General features: G+C 34.3%; 1 long non-coding RNA gene across 4 annotated transcripts in view; it reads left to right on the plus strand.

Annotated features, from left to right (window-relative positions):
- Window positions 1-11,915, plus strand: part of LOC141489768 (uncharacterized) — an 81,482-nt gene extending 69,567 nt beyond the window's left edge. For all 4 annotated transcript variants that reach the window (XR_012468981.1, XR_012468979.1, XR_012468982.1 and 1 more), the window contains 2 exons: window positions 4,691-4,787; window positions 11,007-11,915. This is a non-coding gene — a long non-coding RNA (uncharacterized LOC141489768). The remainder of the gene's footprint in view (window positions 1-4,690; window positions 4,788-11,006) is intronic.
- The last annotated feature ends 9,953 nt before the right edge of the window (window positions 11,916-21,868 follow it).

Here is a 21,868-nt window from a genome sequence, read left to right on the forward strand (position 1 = left end):
TTGTTGTGGTGGAGATAGCAGGCTTTCTCCACAAAGTTTACTTCTTCTTGATGATATTGACTAAGGAATAGGGATGAAGTATTCAGGATCAAGGAAGATATATGGGTCTGCAAGACAGTGCTATTCCAAAGTTGTTTTTTTAATTTGAATGAAGTGTTTCCAAAGAAAAATATATTTTTGCTTATTTTAGAAGTTTAAATGAGTTCAATTAATGAAAACTTTATATTCTCAGTATTCCTACAAATTAAATTCTCCCTTAGAAGTATTATATAGGGGCGGCTAGGTGGCGTAGTGGATAAAGCACTGGCCTTGGAGTCAGGAGTACCTGGGTTCAAATCTAGTCTCAGACAATTAATAATTACCTAGCTGTGTGGCCTTGGGCAAACCACTTAACCCCATTTGCCTTGCAAAAAAACCTAAAAAAAAAAGAAGTATTATATAGCAGTCATTGTCACTGTCATTATTATTGAATCACTTTATTTGAAAAATTTCAAATTATCATTTGAATTACTTTAAAACTATTCAAAGCTAAGTGTTATTCCTCCTACCCCAAGACAACTAATGATAGATAATTTATCTCCATTTACAATCTGGGCTAAGAAACACTATTCTAGAGGAAAATCACTGTATAAAAGTTCATCTTTTCAATAAAGAAAATTGAAAATCATATTTATGGCATGGACAACTTGGCAAATTACGAAGTCATTTCATTAAATAACATTAATAAATTCACCAGTTACTTGGTGATTGGATGACACATACCAAGCTTACACTGAATAAATGAGGTCATTGTTTGGACTATTTTTCTTAATATATATGTCATAAGAAGGTCATACTCAGAAGACCAGAGGATCATAACTTAGTAAGCAAGCTGCCTGTTGCCTGTCAACTGGGCAATCTAGGATAGCTAATGGGAATGGAGAGTATATTTGGATTTGAGAGTCTAAAATCCTATGCTCCACCATTTATTTTGGACAAACAATTTAACTTCTTTGAACCTCAGTACTTTCATCTAAATATAGAAATAATATCATTTACAATATAATATATAGCATAAAATAATATCACCCTACATTGTTATAAAGATAGAAGATGGATATGTGCAAAGCACTTTGTGACCATCAAACTTCATTTACATTCAAATTGAGAGACAGTGTTTCCCAGTTTATAGTCAGCTTCAAAGTCAGAATGATCAGGTTCAAATCCAGTCTCTGAATCATTTAGGCTAGGAGACCTTAGGCAAGTCTTCTAATCTTTCAGTGACTCTGCAAGACTCTTCAAGGCTATAATTTGCAGAGCAGTTGACGATTACATTTGCCAACTGAGAAGTTCCTATTCAAATGTAATCATGATTCTCAACTAAATTATGTATATGCTCTGTGGCTGTTGTTATCACCATTATAAGCACTCCTTGATCACTCTAATCATATTAGAGCAATATATATATATATATATATATATATATATATGTGTGTGTGTGTGTGTGTGTGTGTGTGTGTGTGTGTGTGTGTATATGAGCAGAGAAATTCTAAAGGAAGTAAGAGACAAATGGTCCTTGCTCTTGAAGAAGCAGGCATGGGGGAAAAATTCACATACACTCTAAAAAGACACATCAAGAAAACAATAAGACAAATATATACAGGTCCATTATTAATGTACTATACCAATATTAATGTTAAATCAAAAGAGAATGACATAGTCATCTATTGTAGAAAAACAAACCAAAGAAGGAACATACTACTCAGGTTAGTACTATAAAATCAGGTGGATGTTCTCTTGTACTATTCCATTGGTACAAAATACTTGCACAGAAACTTCAGATAGAAAATGAGTCTGAACCCAAGTTTGATGGAAAGAGATTGGATTGGATTGCATTTGAGAAGATTCATAATATATTAAATTATCCCAAGCTACTCCTTGCTGGGGAAAAAAATAACATCTTTTAAATTCCAAGATATTCTTGCTAATACCATGTTGTAATATCATGAAAAAACCATGATCACAGAAGAATCCAAATGGTAGGTGACTGGAAGGGGAATAGAAAAACAGTAAAAGAATATAAAGGTATAAGTGGGCTGAAGCATAATAATGATTATAAGTTACTTATGAGGAGTCATAGATGTGAATGTCAAGAAAACGATGTGGTGTGATCATGTAACAAGAGAGAGTAAAGGATAGTACATGGACAGTCTGAGTGTTACACTGGTATCCATAAAATATTAAGAGTCATAGAAAATTCTCCAGCACTTTTGATCAATTCCTGTGAAGGAAACTTGTGGAGAGATAGGAATTAAAAACTGTATAGGATAAGAAACTCAGAACTAACTGAAATATATGCTGATGGAGAGAGCAAAATTCCAGTAATGTCACAAATCAATTTAAGTATTTGCATATACAGAAATGGTTGTTGAACTTCATTCTTGAAGAGGACCAATATGACATCATTATGTTAGAGTCAAGTTACAGTGTATTCAACTGTGCCTAAATGAGATGAATATGAACTTGGATTGCTCTTCTCCAGGTTGGGAACAAATAGTCCATGTGAACATCTGGGGTAAATTCTCTAAATCTGTATCACAATTCTTTTGGGCTACTTCAATTCTGCTGTGCTCATAGTGGCTTATTTGATTTGTGTATCCCCACCATGCTAGGCAGTACTGTGCTAGTACCTCCATGTCATAAATCAATTCCAAAATTCTTTAGAAGGATCTTGACAGGACCAGCTAGGTGGCACAATGGATAGAGCACCAGCCCCATAGGACCCGAGTTCAAATGTGACCTCAGACACTTAATAATTACCTAGCTGTGTGACCTTGCGTAAGTCACTTAACCCCATTGCCTTGCAAAAAAATAAGAAGGATCTTGAGAAGGCCCTTTTAAACAAACAAAATGACCAACTTATTAATACTCTTCTGTATGTGTTAATTTGGGCTTAACACCAAGAAAACACAGGTGGTCCATCAACCAGTACCACACCATGTGGAACCACTGATAACAAATGAAAAAGTTCACTTATCTTGGCAATCCCCCCCCCAGGGACATGCACATTGATAATGAGATTGGCACACATATTGCCAGAGCTAGCTCAGTATTTGAGAGTCTCCCAAGGAAAGTGTGGAAGAGAAATTAGACTGACTGTCAAACTGAATATCTATTGAGCCATTTTACTGACTTCATTGTTGTATGCCTGTGAAACATGAACAGTCTACTAGTGCCATACCAAGATACTGAATCACTTCCATTTGAATTGTCTTAGGAAGATTCTGATGATTGCCTGGCAGTATAAGATACTGGAAAGAAAGGTCCTTTCCCAACAATCATCCAAACTCTACTGCAGAAATACAGAAATATATAAAGAAGTACAATTTCTCAAATAAATGTAATAGAAATTTTACAATGAAATGAATGTAACCTCCTTGAAAGTAATATCTCTATACCATGACAATGGTGCTGATATTCCTCAAAAGATAGCTAGAATCCTTTTATGGAAAAGAAAACCATTAATAAGTCATTCATTGTGCATTTGTGCAGGGATAGAGAGTCAGTTAAATAATGACTTAGGGTCCAATAGAAAACAGAGTCAATTCAGCATCTGAGTGCCAATGCCAGAGAACAGGAGATTTGGGGCACAGTGATCTTTAGCATTCCTCTGAGACCTTAGAGAAAAGAGGACAGAACAATCCCCAAAGTGTGTATTGTGTAAAAAGGAGAAAGAGTCAAGATTCAGTCATTTCCTGAATCTACAGTAGTCCCCTGAGATGAAGAAGTCATGGATTATGATGGAATATATTCAAGCACTCATCTCATTTTATCATCTCCTCTCTTTTTCTCCTCCTTATAAAAATGATATTGCCCAGTTTGAAAATGTCACTTTACTCATCAGGATGACATCCAATTATTTTGACTGTTCTAAAAAACAAATTTACTCTTAAAAATGCAACCATTTAGAATATTTAGTATATTTAGAGATATAGATTTTTGAAAAACAAGTGTTTTGGAAAAAAATATTCTCAGCATAATTTCCACAGCTATTCATTATGAAGAGGGAATCACCCATTTGAAAAAAAAAAGTTTTATGATTCTTAAAAAGTCTGATTAATATATATTACAGAAGTATTTAGGCAGTCACTGGAGTAGTTGGAATTAATAAGGTTTATCTGGGAAGGTTTTCAGGACTTAAGAGACTATGTAATGCATTGAAACAACTCTGTCTTACAAAACACTCACTTACCACAGAGAGTAGATACAACCTTCCAAAGTGACTAATTTATACTCAAATGAATAGCTTACTCACCCAAACAAACCAATTCAATAAATAGTACTCAATCCTGAAAAAAAAGTCATATAAGAAGTCAGGAAGCACAGATTTGAAAAAGTAAAATATTTTCTTTTCCTGATGGTTTATTATCCCTTTTCCATGGACTCATGTATTGAGGGTTGAAGTGGATTATGCCACAAATGAACATGCTTTCAATGTACCCTCAGAAACCTTCCAACAGAGCAAGTGCTGAATTTGCCTGACCAATGAAGTAGAAATATGTTGACCTTGAAAAAAAAAGACCTAAATCTTTGTTAGAAGGCAGCAAAACCTGAATGGCCCCTTGTTCTCCTAACGATGGCAAAGAGGTAAGGTGCTATGTCAGTCAAAATTGATAGGCATCTCTTAGCATTGTTTCCTTCAATTCTCCAGGTAATATCTCCTAAACCTGAAGCATCCTATAAGGAGAGAGAGTGAAGGATCAAAGTCTTACTCAATATAATCATGTCACTTCCTTGTGGCAGCTAAGGTAAGGAGATTCAAGTGGGTAAGATTTTTTTTTTTTCTGAGTTGATGGATGTATTTTTATTTGGCGTTTTCTTTCTTAAATATGAGTCTAAACATCAATTTTAAGGGATTTGTATAGAATTGGTGACTTTCTGAATTTGAGAGGTTCAGGGGTCTTGAGTCCATTGGGTAAAAGTGATTGAAAAGAGAAAGTTCATGTTCCAGAAAGTATACCACCCACAGGCTAAGGAACTCAACTCCTGCCCCAATTTGCCAGAAGACGTGGACTTTACATATTATTCAGAGTGAATGTGAAATATAGCATACCCTATCAGGCAATACTGCAAACTACTTCATGTCTAGATGTGGTTTTAAGTATCAATTACTTGACAGGGTATGACCATAGGTATTCCTTCTGCTTTTTTAGTTTGTTTCTGTCAAGGGCATAGTGTGAGTTTTTAGTACTTTTAGCAATTCTTTTGTGGGTCCCATGACTATTTAATATTACATGTTGAGTAACTTTCTATTTATGGAGACTGTAGACATGAGCAATGACCTAAGAGAAATGTAGTGGCCCTTAGGATTTGTTAAATTAATTCTAATTTAAGGGTTGAATTAAAGCTGCTCTGTGTTCTAAGGGAAAACAGTAACTTTGAGAGATACGGAAATAGTGACTTGAAAACTCTGAAATGTGGCAATATCTGTGGTAAACTAAGGAAATTGAGACATCAAAATGTAATTTATCTGGTAATATAAAAAATGAGAATGTGATAATTAAGATATAGACAAGCTAAAGTTGAGTTGTTCACAAAATGAAGCAGATTCTGAACTCAGAAATATAAGAAAGGTGGTGGTGGTGGTAAAATAATAGATTTTGGAATGGCATCAAGTAAGTTTGAAACCTTAATATGTAAGTACCTATGATATTATTACTTTTGCTTTACTTTATGTATATAGTTATATATTTCAGATCTAAAAGTGCCATTTTATGTAACTAGTTGTGTAAACCAAAACATATATTGAAGGTTATTATTGTTGTTCAGTCATGTCCTATTCTTCATTACCTCATTTGGGGTTTTCTTGGTCAAGAGAGTGGTTTGCCATTTCTTTCTCCAACTTCTTACACAGAGGAGAAAACTGAGGCAAACTGGATTAAGTAACTTGCCCAGGGTCATGCAGATAATGTTTTTGAGGTCAGATTTGAACTCATGAATATGAGTATTACTGGCTCCAGTCTTGGTGTTCAATCCATGCTACTTAGCTGTCCATATTGAAGATTGGGGAAGTATATTTTTCCTACAACAGGTTTATCCCTAGGATCCAAAGAATTTGTGTATAACCACATGATAGTGGTCCTTCTCTAGAATTCAGACCTGCCAAAGTAAGGATAAGTTGAGTTCAGAGGGCCAGTCCAGAGAGTGAGTAAGTGTTCACATGTCCGGGTGAGAGATGTGAGGTACTGCAGTATAGGCAGCCAGCTCGTGCACCTGTAATTTAACTATAATGGGTCCAGGGAACCATGGTGGGGGATTTAATGAACCAAACAGTAGGAGAAAAGGAGTCTGACTCCTCTTCTAGGTGACCAGGTTCCCCCAGGATGGAACTCAGGCTGGACCACAAATAAAGGTCCGTCCAAGGGAGAGATGGGCTCCTAAGAGAAGGAAATTAGCATAATAGCCCTAGTTATCCTGGACCCCAAAACAGGAAGCATTGTTAGATTTGTAAACACTGAAAATTTAAATTTTAAATTCCATGAAACCTCCCTATAACCTTATTCACTTAAAAAAAACCTAAGGTCTGTTTTGGATCTTTCCCAAAACTCCTGTGCAAATATTTTTCGCTGTTCTGTTCTATTTTGTTTATATTATATTTAAAAGCTTTAGGAAGGCAAAAGATTTGACTTCTTAGAGAAATGGCATTTAATTAAGTCAGAGAGCCACAGAAACTTCAGTAATAAAAACTAGAAGGTCTCCAAAGAGGCAAGAATAGTAATGGAGTGGAACCCGTGTTGGATTTAGAATCAAAGACCTGGGTTTGAATCTGCTCTGTTTTCCTTTAGGAAAATCTAACCTCTCTGAGTCTCAATATCCTAGTATGTAAATGTGGGGATTGTAACAAAATTCATCTGAAAGAATAAAAGGCCTACAATATCAAGGAAATCAATGAAAAAAACTGTGAAGGAAGGTGGTATAGCTATATCAGATCTCAAACTGTATTATAAAGCAGTAATCATTCAAAGAATGCTATTGACTAAGAAATGGAGTGGTAGACAAGTAGAACTGGATTAGTTACAGAATATATTGTAATAAATGACCATAAGAATTTAATGTTAGACAAATTCAAAGAGCAAAGCTTTGGGGACAAAAACTCATTACTTGCTCCATACTGATAGGTAAATTAGAAAACACCCTGGCAGAAACTAAACTATATGGCCAACATCTCACACAGTATAACAAGTTAAGGTCAAAATGGTCATATGATTTAGATATAAAGGGCACTATCACAAGCAAATTAGGGGAGCATGGGAAAGTTTACCTGTCAGTTATATAGACAAGGGAAGAATTTAAGGAAGTTACAGAAAGCATTACAAAATATAAACTGGATAATTTTGTTTACAATGCATTTTTGCACAAAAAAAGACCCAATGCAACCAAAATTAAAAAAAGAAAGCAGAAAAGGGGGGGACTTATATATAAGTAATTCTGGTTTAAAAAAAAACCCTCACTCATTTCTTGAATGTATAGGGAACTGAGTCAAATTTATAATAATACAGCCATTCTTCAATTCATAAGGACAAAGGATAGACAGACAGTTCAGACAAAGAAATCAAAACTATCTATAGTAATATGAAATATTTACTCTAAATAATTTTCAAATTGAGAAATAAAAATTTAAAATGGCATCAAGTAGATTTGAAATTGACTATAATTTGGGGGAGCAGAGCCAAGATGACAACAGGAGAAGAGCCTCTCCTAGGTGTTTTCTCCATAATATTTCAAACATCATAAAATTATGACTCTAACTAAATTTTTGAGAGACAGAACCCACAGAGGGATCCAGTGAAGCAATTCTCTAGACCAAGGTAACCTGGAAAATAGCAGAAAGGCCCTGCTCCACCTGGTTAGAGGGGTGACCTGCCAGAGTGAAGGAACTTCAGCCTCCCAGAGGCAGCCCCAGGGTGCCTGGGAACCATGGTTCATGGCAACGGGGGCAGTTTCCTGATCTACACCCCAGGGAGCACTGGGTACAACTTGGAAGATCATCAGGGGGACCTCTGCCAGAGTGAGTATGTGAAGCCCAGCCCTCAAGGCACTCAGCAAGTAGTGGTGGCCTGATCCAGGAAACTGAATGAGGCAGAGCTGGAAAACAGTAGGCCCCAGGCAACTAGGGGAGTGGAAAGAGACTTCTGATGTCTGTCCTCTGTACCTGGAACAGGACTCTGGGGATCTGACTACATTAAGATCCTGTTCACCGTTTAGGCTTCCCCATAGAACAGCAGGGCCCTGCCACCTCAGCCCCGTAGAAGAGGGGTACGCTTGTGGTCATTCACAGACTAGGAGGGGAGACAGAGCCTCATACACTGAAATCCTTGTGGGGGGTGTGTCCTAATAATACTCAAAAGCTCGGGAAGCACTCCAAAACCGGGCACAGGTTGGAGAAATGTGTAAACAGAGAAAAACGATGAACACCATTGAAAAATACATAGTTTATGATCCCAAGAAGGATCAAAATACTCAATCTGAAGATGAGGAAGTACAAGCTTCTGCATCTAAAGACTCCAAGAAAAATGGAAATTTGGCTCGGGCTACAACAGAGCTCAGAAAAAAATTTAAGAGAGATAGAAGAAAAATTGGGAAAAGAAATGAAAGAGATGAAGGAAAAACATGAAAAAGAAGTCAGCAGCTTAGTCAAGGAGATAAAAAAATGCTGAAGAAAATAATATGTTAAAAAACAGTTCAAAAAGTTATTGAGGAGAAGAATGCTTTAAAAAAGCAGAATTGGCCAGACGGAAAAAGGAGATAAGAAAACTCTCTGGGGAAAAAATCCTTCAAAACTAGAATGGAGCTAAAAGAAGCTGTTGACTTTATGAGAAGTCAGGACACAATACTTTAACAACAAAAGAATGAAAAATTAGAAGAAAATGTGAAACATCTCATTGAAAAAATAACTGATCTGGAAAATTGATTCAGGAAAGATAATTTAAAAATTATTGGGATGGGGGCAGCTAGGTGGTGCAGTGGATAGAGCACTGGCCTTGGAGTCAGGAGTACCTGAGTTCAAATCCAGCCTCAGACACTCAATAATTACCTAACTGTGTGGCCTTGGGCAAGCCACTTAACCCCATTGCCTTGAAAAAAAATTATTGGTATACCTGAAATTCATGATCAGGAAAAGAGCCTTGACCTCATTTTTAAAGAATTCCTACAGGAAAATTGCCCAGATATCCTAGAAGCAGTGGGCAAAATAGAAATTGAGAGAATTCACCGATCTCCCCCAGAAAGAGATCCAAAAAAACCAACCACCAGGAATATTATAGCCAAGTTCCAGAACTCCCAAGTCAAAGAGAACTATTACAGCCAGAAGGACACAATTCAAATGTTGTGGAACTGCAGTCGGGATCACACAGAACTTAGCAGCAACTATGTTAAGGGCTTGTAGGGCTAGGAATACAATATTCCAGAAGGCAAAAGATCTTGGAATGAATCTGAGAATCAACTACCCAGCAAATCTGAACATACTCTTCCAGGGGAAAAGACGGACTTTCAATGAACCAGGGGAATTTCAATTGTTCCTGTTGAAGCAACCAGAGCTGAACAGAAAGTTTGACCTTCAAGTAAAGGACTTAGGTGAAGCATAGAGAGTGGAGGAGAAGGGTAAAATATGAGGGACTTAATGATAATGAACTGTATGTATTCATGCACAGAAAAATGATACTGATAATATTTATATGAAACTTCTCATTTAATAGAGCAGGTAGAAGGAGCTTTTATAGATGAAGCAGAGGAGAGCTGAATTCAAAGATATAATATATTGTAAAAATAGAGTCATAGTTAAAATGGAAATGTACTGGGAGTAAGAGAAAGGAGAGATGGAATGGGATAAGATATTTCATATAATAAGTTTTTTTATTGCAATGAGCTATTGCATTGATATGGAAAGGGGAAGGCAAGGGAGAATTAGGGAACCTTCACTCTCATCAGAGGTGGCTTGAAGAGGAAATAGCATATATTCTCAATGGGGTATAGACATCTAGAGCAAAAAGGAGAGAAGGGAGACAAGGGGAAGGGGGTGGTGTGAGTGATGGAGAAGAGAGTGGATCATAGGGGAGAGTGGTCAGGTATAACACATTCTATTTTTTACTTCTTTCAAGGGGCTGATATTGGATGGCCTGTCCAGGAACACAGGGTGGTTGCTGGGCCATAGGGTTGGTATGTGGGCTCAAGGCCTCTTGACCCCAGGGCCAGGGATCAGTCTGCTGAGCCACTCAGCTACCCTACAGCACATTTAAGGAGAGGGACAGAGTGAAAGGAGAGAGGACATATAGTATATGATAGTGGGGAGGTATGAATGGAGGGAGTTGTGATCAGCAATGACAATGGTGGAAAAATATGGAAGAAGCTTTTGTGATGAACTTACCATAAAGAATGTGAACCATCCATGACAGAGCTGGTGTTGTTGGAACACAGACTGAAGCACATTTTTTATTTTTATTTTTTTCTCTTTCCTTTACTTTATTGCTCATGAGGGTCTATATTTGGGGGGTGGAGGGGGTATTATGTTTACTCTTAAACAAGGATATTTTAGTGTAATCATTTGTACAAATATATCCATACATACATATATATGTATATAAAGAAACTGACTAATTAAAAAATATTGTCATTGTTAGTCTACCTGAGCAAAGGAATAGATGGAAAGCAGAGAATCAAAGAAATCAATCAATGGATATTTTGTCCAGTAAAGTGTTAGTCAAGAGCACTGTGGTTTAGTTTAACTTAGAATCAGAAAATCTTTCATCAGTTCCTATGACAGAAAGAAGAAATAAGCTAATAGTTCCAAAGTTGTGCCTTTGAACATGTGTATTATTATCAATCCGTATATATGATCTTATGTATAAAAATATTTATAGCAACTCTTTATGTGGTGGTTAAAAATTGGAAATTTAAGAGATGTCCATCAATTGGGGAATGTCTAAAGAATTTTCAGTGTATGATTGTAATTGAATATTATTGTTCTATAGGAACTGACAGCAGGATGATTTCAGAAAAACCTGGAAAGATTTACATGAACTAATGCAGTGTGAAGAGAGCACAAACAGAAGGACCTTGTGTATAATTACAACAATATGTTGTAAGTACCCATCATACCTCCATCATACAAAGCCATCATCCAATAATATGATGACCAACTGTGAATGACTAAGAGATTCTAAGCAACACAATGATCCTAGATAATCTCCAAGGAATCATGACAAAAAAATGCTATCCACCTCCAGAGAAAGAACTGATAGTATTTGATTACAGACCAAATCATACTAATTTTTCATCCTTTTTTTATTTCCACTTTTCTTCGACAAAATGACTAATGTGGAAAAATGTTTTACGTGATTACAGAGAGTCAACAACAACAAAGTATTTTGATCGTAATATAGAATGTACAAAAGAGAATGATGTAAAAGAAAATTAGAAAGATAGACCTGTAGCCATACCAAAGGGAGAGTGAGTACTTACTCTCAGCAATGATCTGTCTTTGTATTTATTTATTTATTTATTGTGTAGAAAAATCTGTATTGAACTGAAGAGGAAAAAGAGACAGTTTCAAGACTTACTGAAAGTAAAGGAGACAGAGCTTTGTATAATTATTTGTATAATTATTATATAATGATAACATGAAATTTTCTGTTCTTGCTAGTGAGAGTCAGCCATAATTCTGATTAGAATTGATTAAAAAATTAACTTACATTTTGTTTTGCACCATATAAAATAATAAGCAGCTCTACTGTGGGTGAAACTAACTCATTACTTTAGAACTTGCTGAAAAAAGTGACTCTCTTGTCTAATTCAGAAAGGTTGCAAGTACAGACTCATATATGGGCTAAGCAAATTAAAAATATTTCTCATCCTTCCCAAGGAAGCTGTTGGAATTGATTTTGGAAACAGGCTAGAAATTAGAATTGAGGTTCTTTTTCTTTTTCTGTCATGGACCCTTGTGAAAGTCTGGTGAAATCAACAGATGCCCCAGAATAATAATTTAAATGCATAAAATAAAATATGTGAACTTACAAGTGAACTCACCTATAGTGAAATATGATTCTCAAAGTATTTTTTAAAAAATAAACCCATAGGGGCAGCTAGGTGGTGTAGTGGATAAAGCACCAACCTTGGAGTCAGGAGTACCTAGGTTCAAATCCGATCACAGACACTTAATAATTACCTAGTTCTGTGGCCTTGGGCAAGCCATTTAACCCCATTTGCCTTGCAAAAACCTAAAATAAATTAAAAAAAATAAAACCATAGACCCCCTTGTAATGTGAGGATCTATGTATCCAAGTTTAAGAAGCCCTGCTCTATCTAAAACAGAAGAAAAAGAAAGAGAAAGTGTACCATAGCAAAGACTAAATGAATAAAAAACATATTCAATGATCTTTTTCTAGTACTTGAAACTCAATAGCAAATTCACATCCAGATGGAAAGGGAAAAAGAAAACACATAATTTTAATGAAAACTATATTCACTTTTTAAAAAAAAATTCTCTTACGGTTTTTCCTTCCTATCCCATGGTTTTCATTTTTCTCTCAGTCCTAATTCTTCATATACAAAATGAGTAATATGAAAACATGATAAACACAAATGTACATGTTCAACATTCACTAGATTGTTCATCACTATGGGTGGGAAGGGGAGGAAGGGTAAAGGAAAAGTATGTAACATGAATATGTCAATGAAAAAATGTTGAAAAACTTATATCATGTAATTGGAAAAATGAAATATTAATTAAAAGAGACTTCATGAAGCAAGTCAAAGACAGTAGCTTTCTAATTACTGTAAATTTTCCCAATCTGTGATTGATTATTTTTCCTTTTGGTCCATTAATAGTTTTCTGAGATAGTAAAAGAGAAACGAAAATTAAACTAAGTATGGATTACTAACACAAAGAGTTGAAATAAATTGGACTACCCATTGTTACATCTTTGGGACTTTGGCACTGATCTGTCTTTGTATTTATTCATACACTGTATAGAAAAAGAAAATCTATATTATTAATTTAAATTGAATTTATAAGTGTAACAAAAATTAGCATCTTTTTCCCCTTTCTCATTTTTAAATATCTCTATATGCTGATCATTAAACTCACTATCCCAAAGAGAAATTACTATTGTCTACCCAGTATCAACAACTGGAATTGTAGGTATAATTCCTGAGAAGAATTCAAAGACCTTTTGGATAAGTGCATCCCTTATAAAGCCAAAGCTAAATGGCAACTATTCCAGGGTCTTTGAACTCATTATATATCAATATATAAACACTATAGCAATAGTGTTATTGATACAGAAGTTTCTACTCAAGGATAATGTGACAATAAAGATCTAATTTCTCATTCCAAGGTCCTATCTGCCCCCACTAAAAGACAGTCCTTTAAAACTTGAGCATTCTCACCCTATGGAGTCATGCTTCAGAATTGAATTCATGGAATTTTATTCAGCAGTCCCTACAGCTGAGATTTGGTTCTTGCCAGAAGAATTTATACTAATACACATCATAAAGGTCATTTGGCTTCTCCTGAGTCCAACCAATGCCTCACAGTTTGTTCTGCCAGTCCGTGTACCTGTAACTGATGGCTGCCAAAATGGATGATCTAAATGCATAGAGATTATTATTCATTTTTTGGATGTTGATCAATTTCAACATGACTGGAACAAAATTAACTCTGAATTTGTTTTGCACCATATAATATAATAAGCAGCTCTACTTTGGGTGAAACTTACTCATTACTTTAGAACTTGCTGAAAAAAGTGACTCTCTTGTCTAGTTCAAAATGGTTACAAGTAGAGACTCATATAGGGGCTAAGAAAATTAAAAATATTTCTCATCCTTCCCAAGGAAGCTGTTGGAATTGATTTTGGAGCCAGGTTAGAGCTGTATGGCTAGATGGGGAGGTGTCATTAGTCAAGTCTTTCAAAAATATTCTTTTATTTTTGTTGGTTCCATATTCCTGAGTGGTAACATTAGAGCCAAAGATTTGTGTTCAAAGTTCCTCCTCCCTGCTTCTGAGAGTTCAAAAAAAATGACTTGGAAATCCCTTTCAAAACTTTTTAAACTTAATATAAGGCCCTGGAACAACATCATGATAGTCACTGATGGGTAAGCACTATATCAAGCAATCACTTTCAGAATAAAAATTAGAAAACTCAGCAAAAAGCCTGTTGAATCCTCTAAAAGAGCACGATGAAACCTTTCAGCCTTTTCTTTCCATTCTTTTTCCTGCTTCCAAGAATAATCATTGAGGACTTCCAGGCATTCCAGATATTCTTTTCTCTATTTATGGATATTCTCTGATTCTCACTGTATTTGATCTACTTGTGAAATAACTACTTAATTATCAGTTGGACTATTACTCTTTTGATAGTATTCTCCATTCATCACTCCATTAATAGTGTTCAGAGAAATTAATTCAACTATTTCATTTCAGAATTGCCTCTTCCCCATAATTCTTACATCTTCATTCTTTCTCTACTTTTCAAATAGCAGATAGAATAAAGAATCTCAGTCAACCAGTCAAACCAGATGTATATGGTAATATTCATTATAAATTTTTTTTCTTTTCACTTTAATTTCTACAAAGAACCACAGATTATATAATCAAAATTGGAAGGATTCCTGGAGTTTATCTAGTGCACTCATTATTCAGATGAGGAAACTGAGGAAGACTAATAAATTTAACTTAGTCCAGTTCCACCAGGTTGTAATCCATGGCAAAGCAAAGATTTGAACTCAGAGAGAGAGAGAGAGAGAGAGAGAGAGAGAGAGAGAGAGAGAGAGAGAGAGAGAAGAAGAAGAAGAAGAAGAAGAAGAAGAAGAAGCAGAAGCAGAAGCAGAAGCAGAAGCAGAAGAAGAAGGAGAAGAAGAAGAAGAAGAAGAAGAAGAAGAAGAAGAAGAAGAAGACAGGACAGAGAGAAATATATAGTTTAAAATAACAACTGTGAATATGCATGGAATAAATTCACCCACAAAAAAGAAACAGATAACAAAATGGATCAGAACAGAAAAATTTAAAATAAGGAACTGGGACAGAATCTCCTATTATTGACTGAAGGGTAAAAAGAGGCAATGGTTAATAATCATGACCTCAGACAAAGAAACAAGCAAAACTAACTCTAATTAAAAGACATAATCAGGAAAACTACATTTTACTAAAAAGTGCCATAGACAATGATGTAATATTAATATCAAAACTATACCCAAGGGGCAGCTAGGTGGCACAGTGGATAGAGCACTGGCCTTGGAGTCAGGAGTACCTGGGTTCAAATTTGACCTCAGACACTTAATAAATACCTAGCCGTGTGGCCTTGGGCAAGTCACTTAACCCCATTGCCTTGCAAAATCTAAAAAAAAACCTATATGCAACAAATGGCATAGCATTCAATCACTTAAAGGAAAAGTTAAATGAATTACAATATAAAATAGATAGGAAAACTATTCTCGTAGGGGGACCTCAGTTTCCTCCTCACAGAAGTAGAAAAATCTAACCATAAAATAATTTTTTTTAAATTAAAATGATGAATTGAATTTTAGAAGTCATATATAATAAACTTCTAGAGAAAACTGAATGAAAATATAAGGGAGTCCATCACCATCTCAGTTATACATGACACCTTCACAAAAATTGACCATGTATTAGGTCTTAAAAACTTCACAACTAAACTTAGAAAAACAAAAATATTAAATGCAGCTCTTCTGGATTGAGAACATGTACAATTAAAGGCCTTGGATACATAGATTAAAAATAATTGGGAACAAAGTAATCTAATAATAACAAAGGAGTTAGCAAAAAAAAACCCAAACAAACCAAAAACTGAAATCATTGAAATGATTTCATTAAAAATAATGACAATGAGCCAATGTATCAAAATTTGTGAAATGCAATCAAAGCAGTTAAAGGAAAATGTCTATTCCTGAACAGTTCCATCAATAGAAGAATGAAAAACTAGATAAGTGAATTAGACCTGCTACTGAAAAAACTGGAAAAAGAACAAATTAAAAATCCTCAATTAAATATCAAAATAAAAACTCTGAAAATGAAAAAAAGTTTAATACTATTGAAAGTAAAACACTGGGGCAGCAAGGTGGCACAGTGGATACAGCACTGGCCCTGGAGTCAGGAGAACTTGAGTTCCAATCCAGCCTCAGATACTTAATAATTACCTAGCTGTGTGACCTTGGGCAAGTCACTTAATATCATTGCCTTAAATAAATAATAAAAAACTAAAGTAAAAACACATACCCAGCATTGAACTAATAAATAAAACTAGGATCTAATTTTAGTTGAAAAATAAAAATGAAATATTGGTTAAATGGATTTTTAAAAAGATAACAAAAAATTGTTACAAATATTGAAAATGAAAATGAAAATGGTGAATGCAGTACCAATGAAGATAAAAATCAAACAATTAGAAACTAATGTCTAATTAATGCAAACTGACAATTTAAATAAAGTGCATGAATATTTATATGAATATAAGTTGTCAAAATTGACAGGAGAAAGAAAATATTTAATCTCATTATTTTTTTTTAGATTTTTCAAGACAATGGTGTTAAGTGGCTTGCCTAAGGCCACACGGCTAGGTAATTATTAAGTGTCTGAGGTCAGATTTGAAGCACTCCAAGGCCAGTGCTCTATCCACTGTGCGACCTAGCCACCCGAAATACTTAATCTCATTTTAAAAAAAAGAAATTGAACTAGTCATAAGTGAACTCCATAAGTAAAAATTCTTAAGATCAAATAAATTTATAAGCAAATTCTTCCAAACATATAAACAACAATCTATTACAGCAATATATAATCAAACTGTAAAAATAGATGTCCTATCAATTTTTTTATTATTCAAATATAGTTTTGACACCTAATCCCTAGAGAAAAAACAGAGAGCAAAAATGTAGACATTATTGACCTTATCAATAAAAAATAAAAATCATATGATTATATTAATAAATGCAAAAAAGCTTTTGATAAAATATAATACTCATTTTTATCATGAATACTAAAATGCATAAGAATAAATGGAAATTTTCCTTTTCTGGTTACTATTTTTTAAATTATATTTTTATCCATTTCATGAAATATTTCCTAATTAAATTTATAAAAGCTTAATATTCATTCTTTTTGCAAAACTTGAGTTCCAAATTCTCTCCCTGCAACTCACTCCCCCACCCCCACCTTGAGAAGGAAACAAACTAAAGGGAACGTTTCTCTCAATTGCTAGGTAGTATCTATCTAAAACTGCCAGCTTTCATTATCTCTAATGGAATAATTAAAAACTTTCCTAATGAGATTAGGGGTAAAACAAAGTTATTCTTTATCAACATTATTTAATATTATACTGGAAATATTTGTTTTAGTAATAAGACAAGAAAAAGAAGTCAAAGAAATAAAAATAGGCAATAAGGAAATAAAGTTATCAATCTCTGTAGATGATATATTATGGTGTACTTAGAGTACCCTAGAGAATCAGCTAAAAATATTGAAAAAATTAACTTCAGTAGAGCTGCAGTTTTAAAGGGTTATAAAATAACCCTCATAAATCATTGGCATTTTTATATCTTACCAAGGAAACCTATCAGGTAGACATAGAGAAAAAATTCATTTAAAATAACTACAGATTTTATCGAATACTTGGAACCCCATCTGAAAAGAATCACACAGAAAATTTATGAACATAATTATAAGCATTTTTATTCAAATACAGGTCTAAATATTGGAGAAATATCAATTGTTCATAGGATGATTGAGATGATATAATAAAAATGACAATTCTACCTAAATTATTTTTTCTAATTCCATTCTGTACATATTAAACAGTCAAAGAACTATGTTATAGAGCTAGAAAAAATAATGAAATTAATCTAGAAGAAAGTCAAGAATACCAAGAGAATCAATAAAAAAAAGCTAAGGAAGGTACTAGATTTCAAACAACATTAATCCTCAACACACTCTGGTACAGGATAAGAAATTGAGTTGCTGATCAATGGAATAATTAGGCATAGAATATATGGTGGAAAATAACTATAGTCATCTAATGTATGATAATCCAAGGATCCCAACTTTGTGGGCAAGAAATTCAATTTCTTACAAAAACTGTTGAGGAAACTGGAACGTACTCTTCAGAAACTAGATATAGACCAATATGTTACACTGTTTACCAAGATAAGACCAAATGTCCAAAGAGTCAAAAGATCAAGGGCACATGGAAAACTTTAGCCATAGGTCTGTGGACAAGGGAAGGTCTGCGGACAAGGGAAGAGTCTGACCAAACAATAGAGAGAATCACTGGAGGTAAAGTTTATAATTTTGATTACATTAAATTAAAAGACTTTTGCGTAAACATAACCAATGTTGCCAAAATGAGAAGGAAAGGAGAAAAGTAGTAGAAAATTTTACAGCATATTTCTCTTACAAAAGTTTCATTTCTCAAATACATATATATATATATATGGAATTGAGTAAAATTTATAAAAATAAGAGCTATTCTTCAATTGATAAATGGTCAAAAGATAAGAAGAGATAGTTTTAAGAAGAAACCAAAGTTCTCAATAGTCACAGGAAAAGACTGTTCTAAAATTACTACAGATCAAAGAAATGCAAATTAAACCAAATTTGAAACATTACTCCACACCTATGAGATTGGCTAATAAAATTGGAAATGGAAATAGAAATCAATCAGCAAATGGCTGAACAAATCAAGGCATATAATTATGATGAAATTTGCTGAAAGAAAAAAAGGGGATGATTTCAGAAAAAATCTAGGAAGATTTACATGAACTAATGCAAAATGAAGTCAGCAGAACCAGGAGGACATTGTGGGCAGTAATAGCAATATGTTACTATAATCAACTATTTAAAAACTTAGCTATTCTGATTAAAAGTATCTTCAATACTTTTAAAGGATTCATGATAAAAAATCCACATTCATAGAAAGAACTGATAAACTCTGAGTACAGATTAAAATCCATTTTAAAAAATTTATTTTCACTGCTATTTTTTCCAGTGTGACTAATTTGGAAACATGCTTAGCTTCACTTGACATGCATAATGGGTATCATATTGCTTGCCTTTTAAACAGGTAAGATAGAAGCTGGAGAGAGAGAATTTAGAACTATTTTTAAAAAGGAGGATTTTTAAATTAATTAAATTAAATTAAATTAAAACCAAGGTTCCAACTAACTTATCATTTAAGGATGTATCATAGTTATATTAGTATTGAGCCTACTTTAAGCCCTTTGAGGGAAAAGACCATATTTTGTCTAAACTTCATATCTCACCTGAGTGTTTTTTAAGGTGCTACACACAATAAACACTTAAATAATTTTGGACTTTTATTTATATTTGTTTTGACTAAATGATATTTCTTTAAGAGAAAAAAATTCTCCTTTAAGAATGTAACCTCTGAGCACAATAGTACCAGATATCATGCTTTACTGCAACATAATAACTATTAAAATAATTTGGTATTGGTTAAGAAATAGATTAGGAATTGATTAAGTATATCATATGCATAAACAAAAGAACTCTGTAGTCTAGATAATCCAAGGATTCCAACTACTGAGGCTAAAAATTAATTATTTGACAAAAAAATCTATTAGGGAAAACTGGAAAGCAGTCTGATATAAATTACATATAAACCAACATCTCTCACTCTATACCAAGATAAGCTCCAAACAGATAAATGAATCAGATATAATGGGTGACATCACAAACAAATTAGAGGCATATAGGAGAAAATCCCTTTCATATCTCTGGATTGAAGAACAATTCATGACTAAATAAGAAGTAGGATCCCATAATCTAAAATGGGCATTTTTGCTTATAAAATTAAAGATTATCAACAAATAAAAATAATGTAGCTAAAATTGGAAGAGAAGCAGATAATTGGGGTCTTTGTTACAAGCTTCTCTCATTAACTTTGCATTGCAAAATATATAGGAAACTAATTTCAAATATTTAAGAATGAGACTTCCAACTGAAAAATTGTCAACAGATATAAGAAGATAGATTTGTGGGGAGAAATGCAAGATCTCATTAGTCATTTGACACAGTACCCCAAATCATTAAAAATTAAAATGGCTCTAAGGTTTACCTCTTACTCTTCAGATTAGCAAAGCTGAAAACAAAGAAAAAAATTATAAAGGCTAAGAGGGACTTTGAGGAAAACAGTCCTCTTAACACACTGCTGACAGAGCTGTGAATTAATTCAAGTATTCTGGAGAGCAATTTTGAACTATGACCAGAAGGTTATTAAATAGTGTTTGCCTTTTTAATCTAATTACAACACTTCTAGGGCACAGAGAGCTTGTGACTTGTCCAAGGCTACACAACTAATTTATAACTGAGGTAAGATTTGAATACAGGTCTTACTGTCTCCAACTCTACTGTCTCCTGCTGCCCCTCAAGCACTCCAGAACATCTTCATTTACTTGCTGAGGTCTTTTATTTTTCACTGTTGTATAAACCATTCTTTTTCTTTTTGACCTTTTCCTCATCCTTGTGTTCTTTCCCTATCAGATTCCTAATTATCTGACATTTTCTGCCTTTACCATTGTTTCATGGGGCACAATTCTAGCACCTACTACCTTCTGTCTCCATATAGCTGAGATTCATGAAAGCATGATACTGCATAGTGTAATGTAATCAGAATACTTCAATCTCCCATTGTCTCTACTGTAAAATGAAGGAATTGACTAGATGACCTCTGTGATCCACTTTAGTTCAGTGATTCTATTGTTTTTCTATGATTTATTAAGAAGGGGAATGAATATACAAAAATTTAGAATTTATAGATCAGAATAAGGTAACTAGAAATATTCTAGAGAAATAATGGCTCAATCCCACACAGTATAATACTTTCCTTCTATTATATTCTATCTAGCATCATTTTTAGGCCTGTCTGAATCCATTATGATTCCTTTAGGCTTGAGTATCTAGCTCACCTATGAGTCCCAATGATGATAATGGCTTGTCATCCAGAGAATATTCAAATAGAATCATAGATTTAGAGTTGGAAGAGAACTTAAGAGAGCATTCAACCAAACCTCCACACTTTTACAGATGAGGAAGCTGAGATACTAAGATGTTAAGTGACTTACCCCATGTTGGATATCAGATAAGCATCATAAATACCATATCATTCAGACTCTAGGTCCAATTTCCCCCCCTTATGCCATTCTCCCTTTCCTAGAGTCCCAAGCCCATTTGTGAATTATTGTCATTCTGATTTCTGTCTAGAGAAGAAATTCAAATTCTCTATACTTACAATGGAGGCAGCTAGGTTGCTCAATGGATTGAGCACTGGGCCTGGAGTCAGTAGGAACTGAGTTCAAATATGCTGTCATATACTTTCTAGGTATACGACCCTGGGCAAATCACTTAATCTCTGTTCACCTTAATGTACTAGAGAAATAAATGGCAAACCACTCCAGTATTTTATTAAGAAAATATCATGGACAGTATTAACTTTCTCTGACCCACCAGGTCATGAAGAGTCAGACATGACTGGACAACCACAATGTCTAGAACTTATCCAAATCCTCTTTCTTTCTCTTTCTTTGCCTCTTTCTCTCTTTGCCTCTCTCTCTCTCTCTCTCTCTCTCTCTCTCTCTCTCTCTCTCTCTCTCTCTCTCTCTCTCTCTGCCTCTCTCTCTCTCTCTCTCTCTCTCTCTTTCTGTCTTTCTCTCATTCTCTCTTTCTTTGTCTTTGTCTCTGTCTCTCTTTCTATCTCTTTCTCTTTTTCTCCCTGTCTCTTTGTATCTCTTTTTTCTCTGCCTCTCTGCTTTTCTCTCTTCTCTGTCTCTCTCTCTCTTTCTGTCTCTTTCTGTCTTTCTCTGTCTCTCT

This window comes from Macrotis lagotis, chromosome 5, assembly GCF_037893015.1.
Source record: "Macrotis lagotis isolate mMagLag1 chromosome 5, bilby.v1.9.chrom.fasta, whole genome shotgun sequence".
Taxonomy (NCBI): domain Eukaryota; kingdom Metazoa; phylum Chordata; class Mammalia; order Peramelemorphia; family Peramelidae; genus Macrotis; species Macrotis lagotis.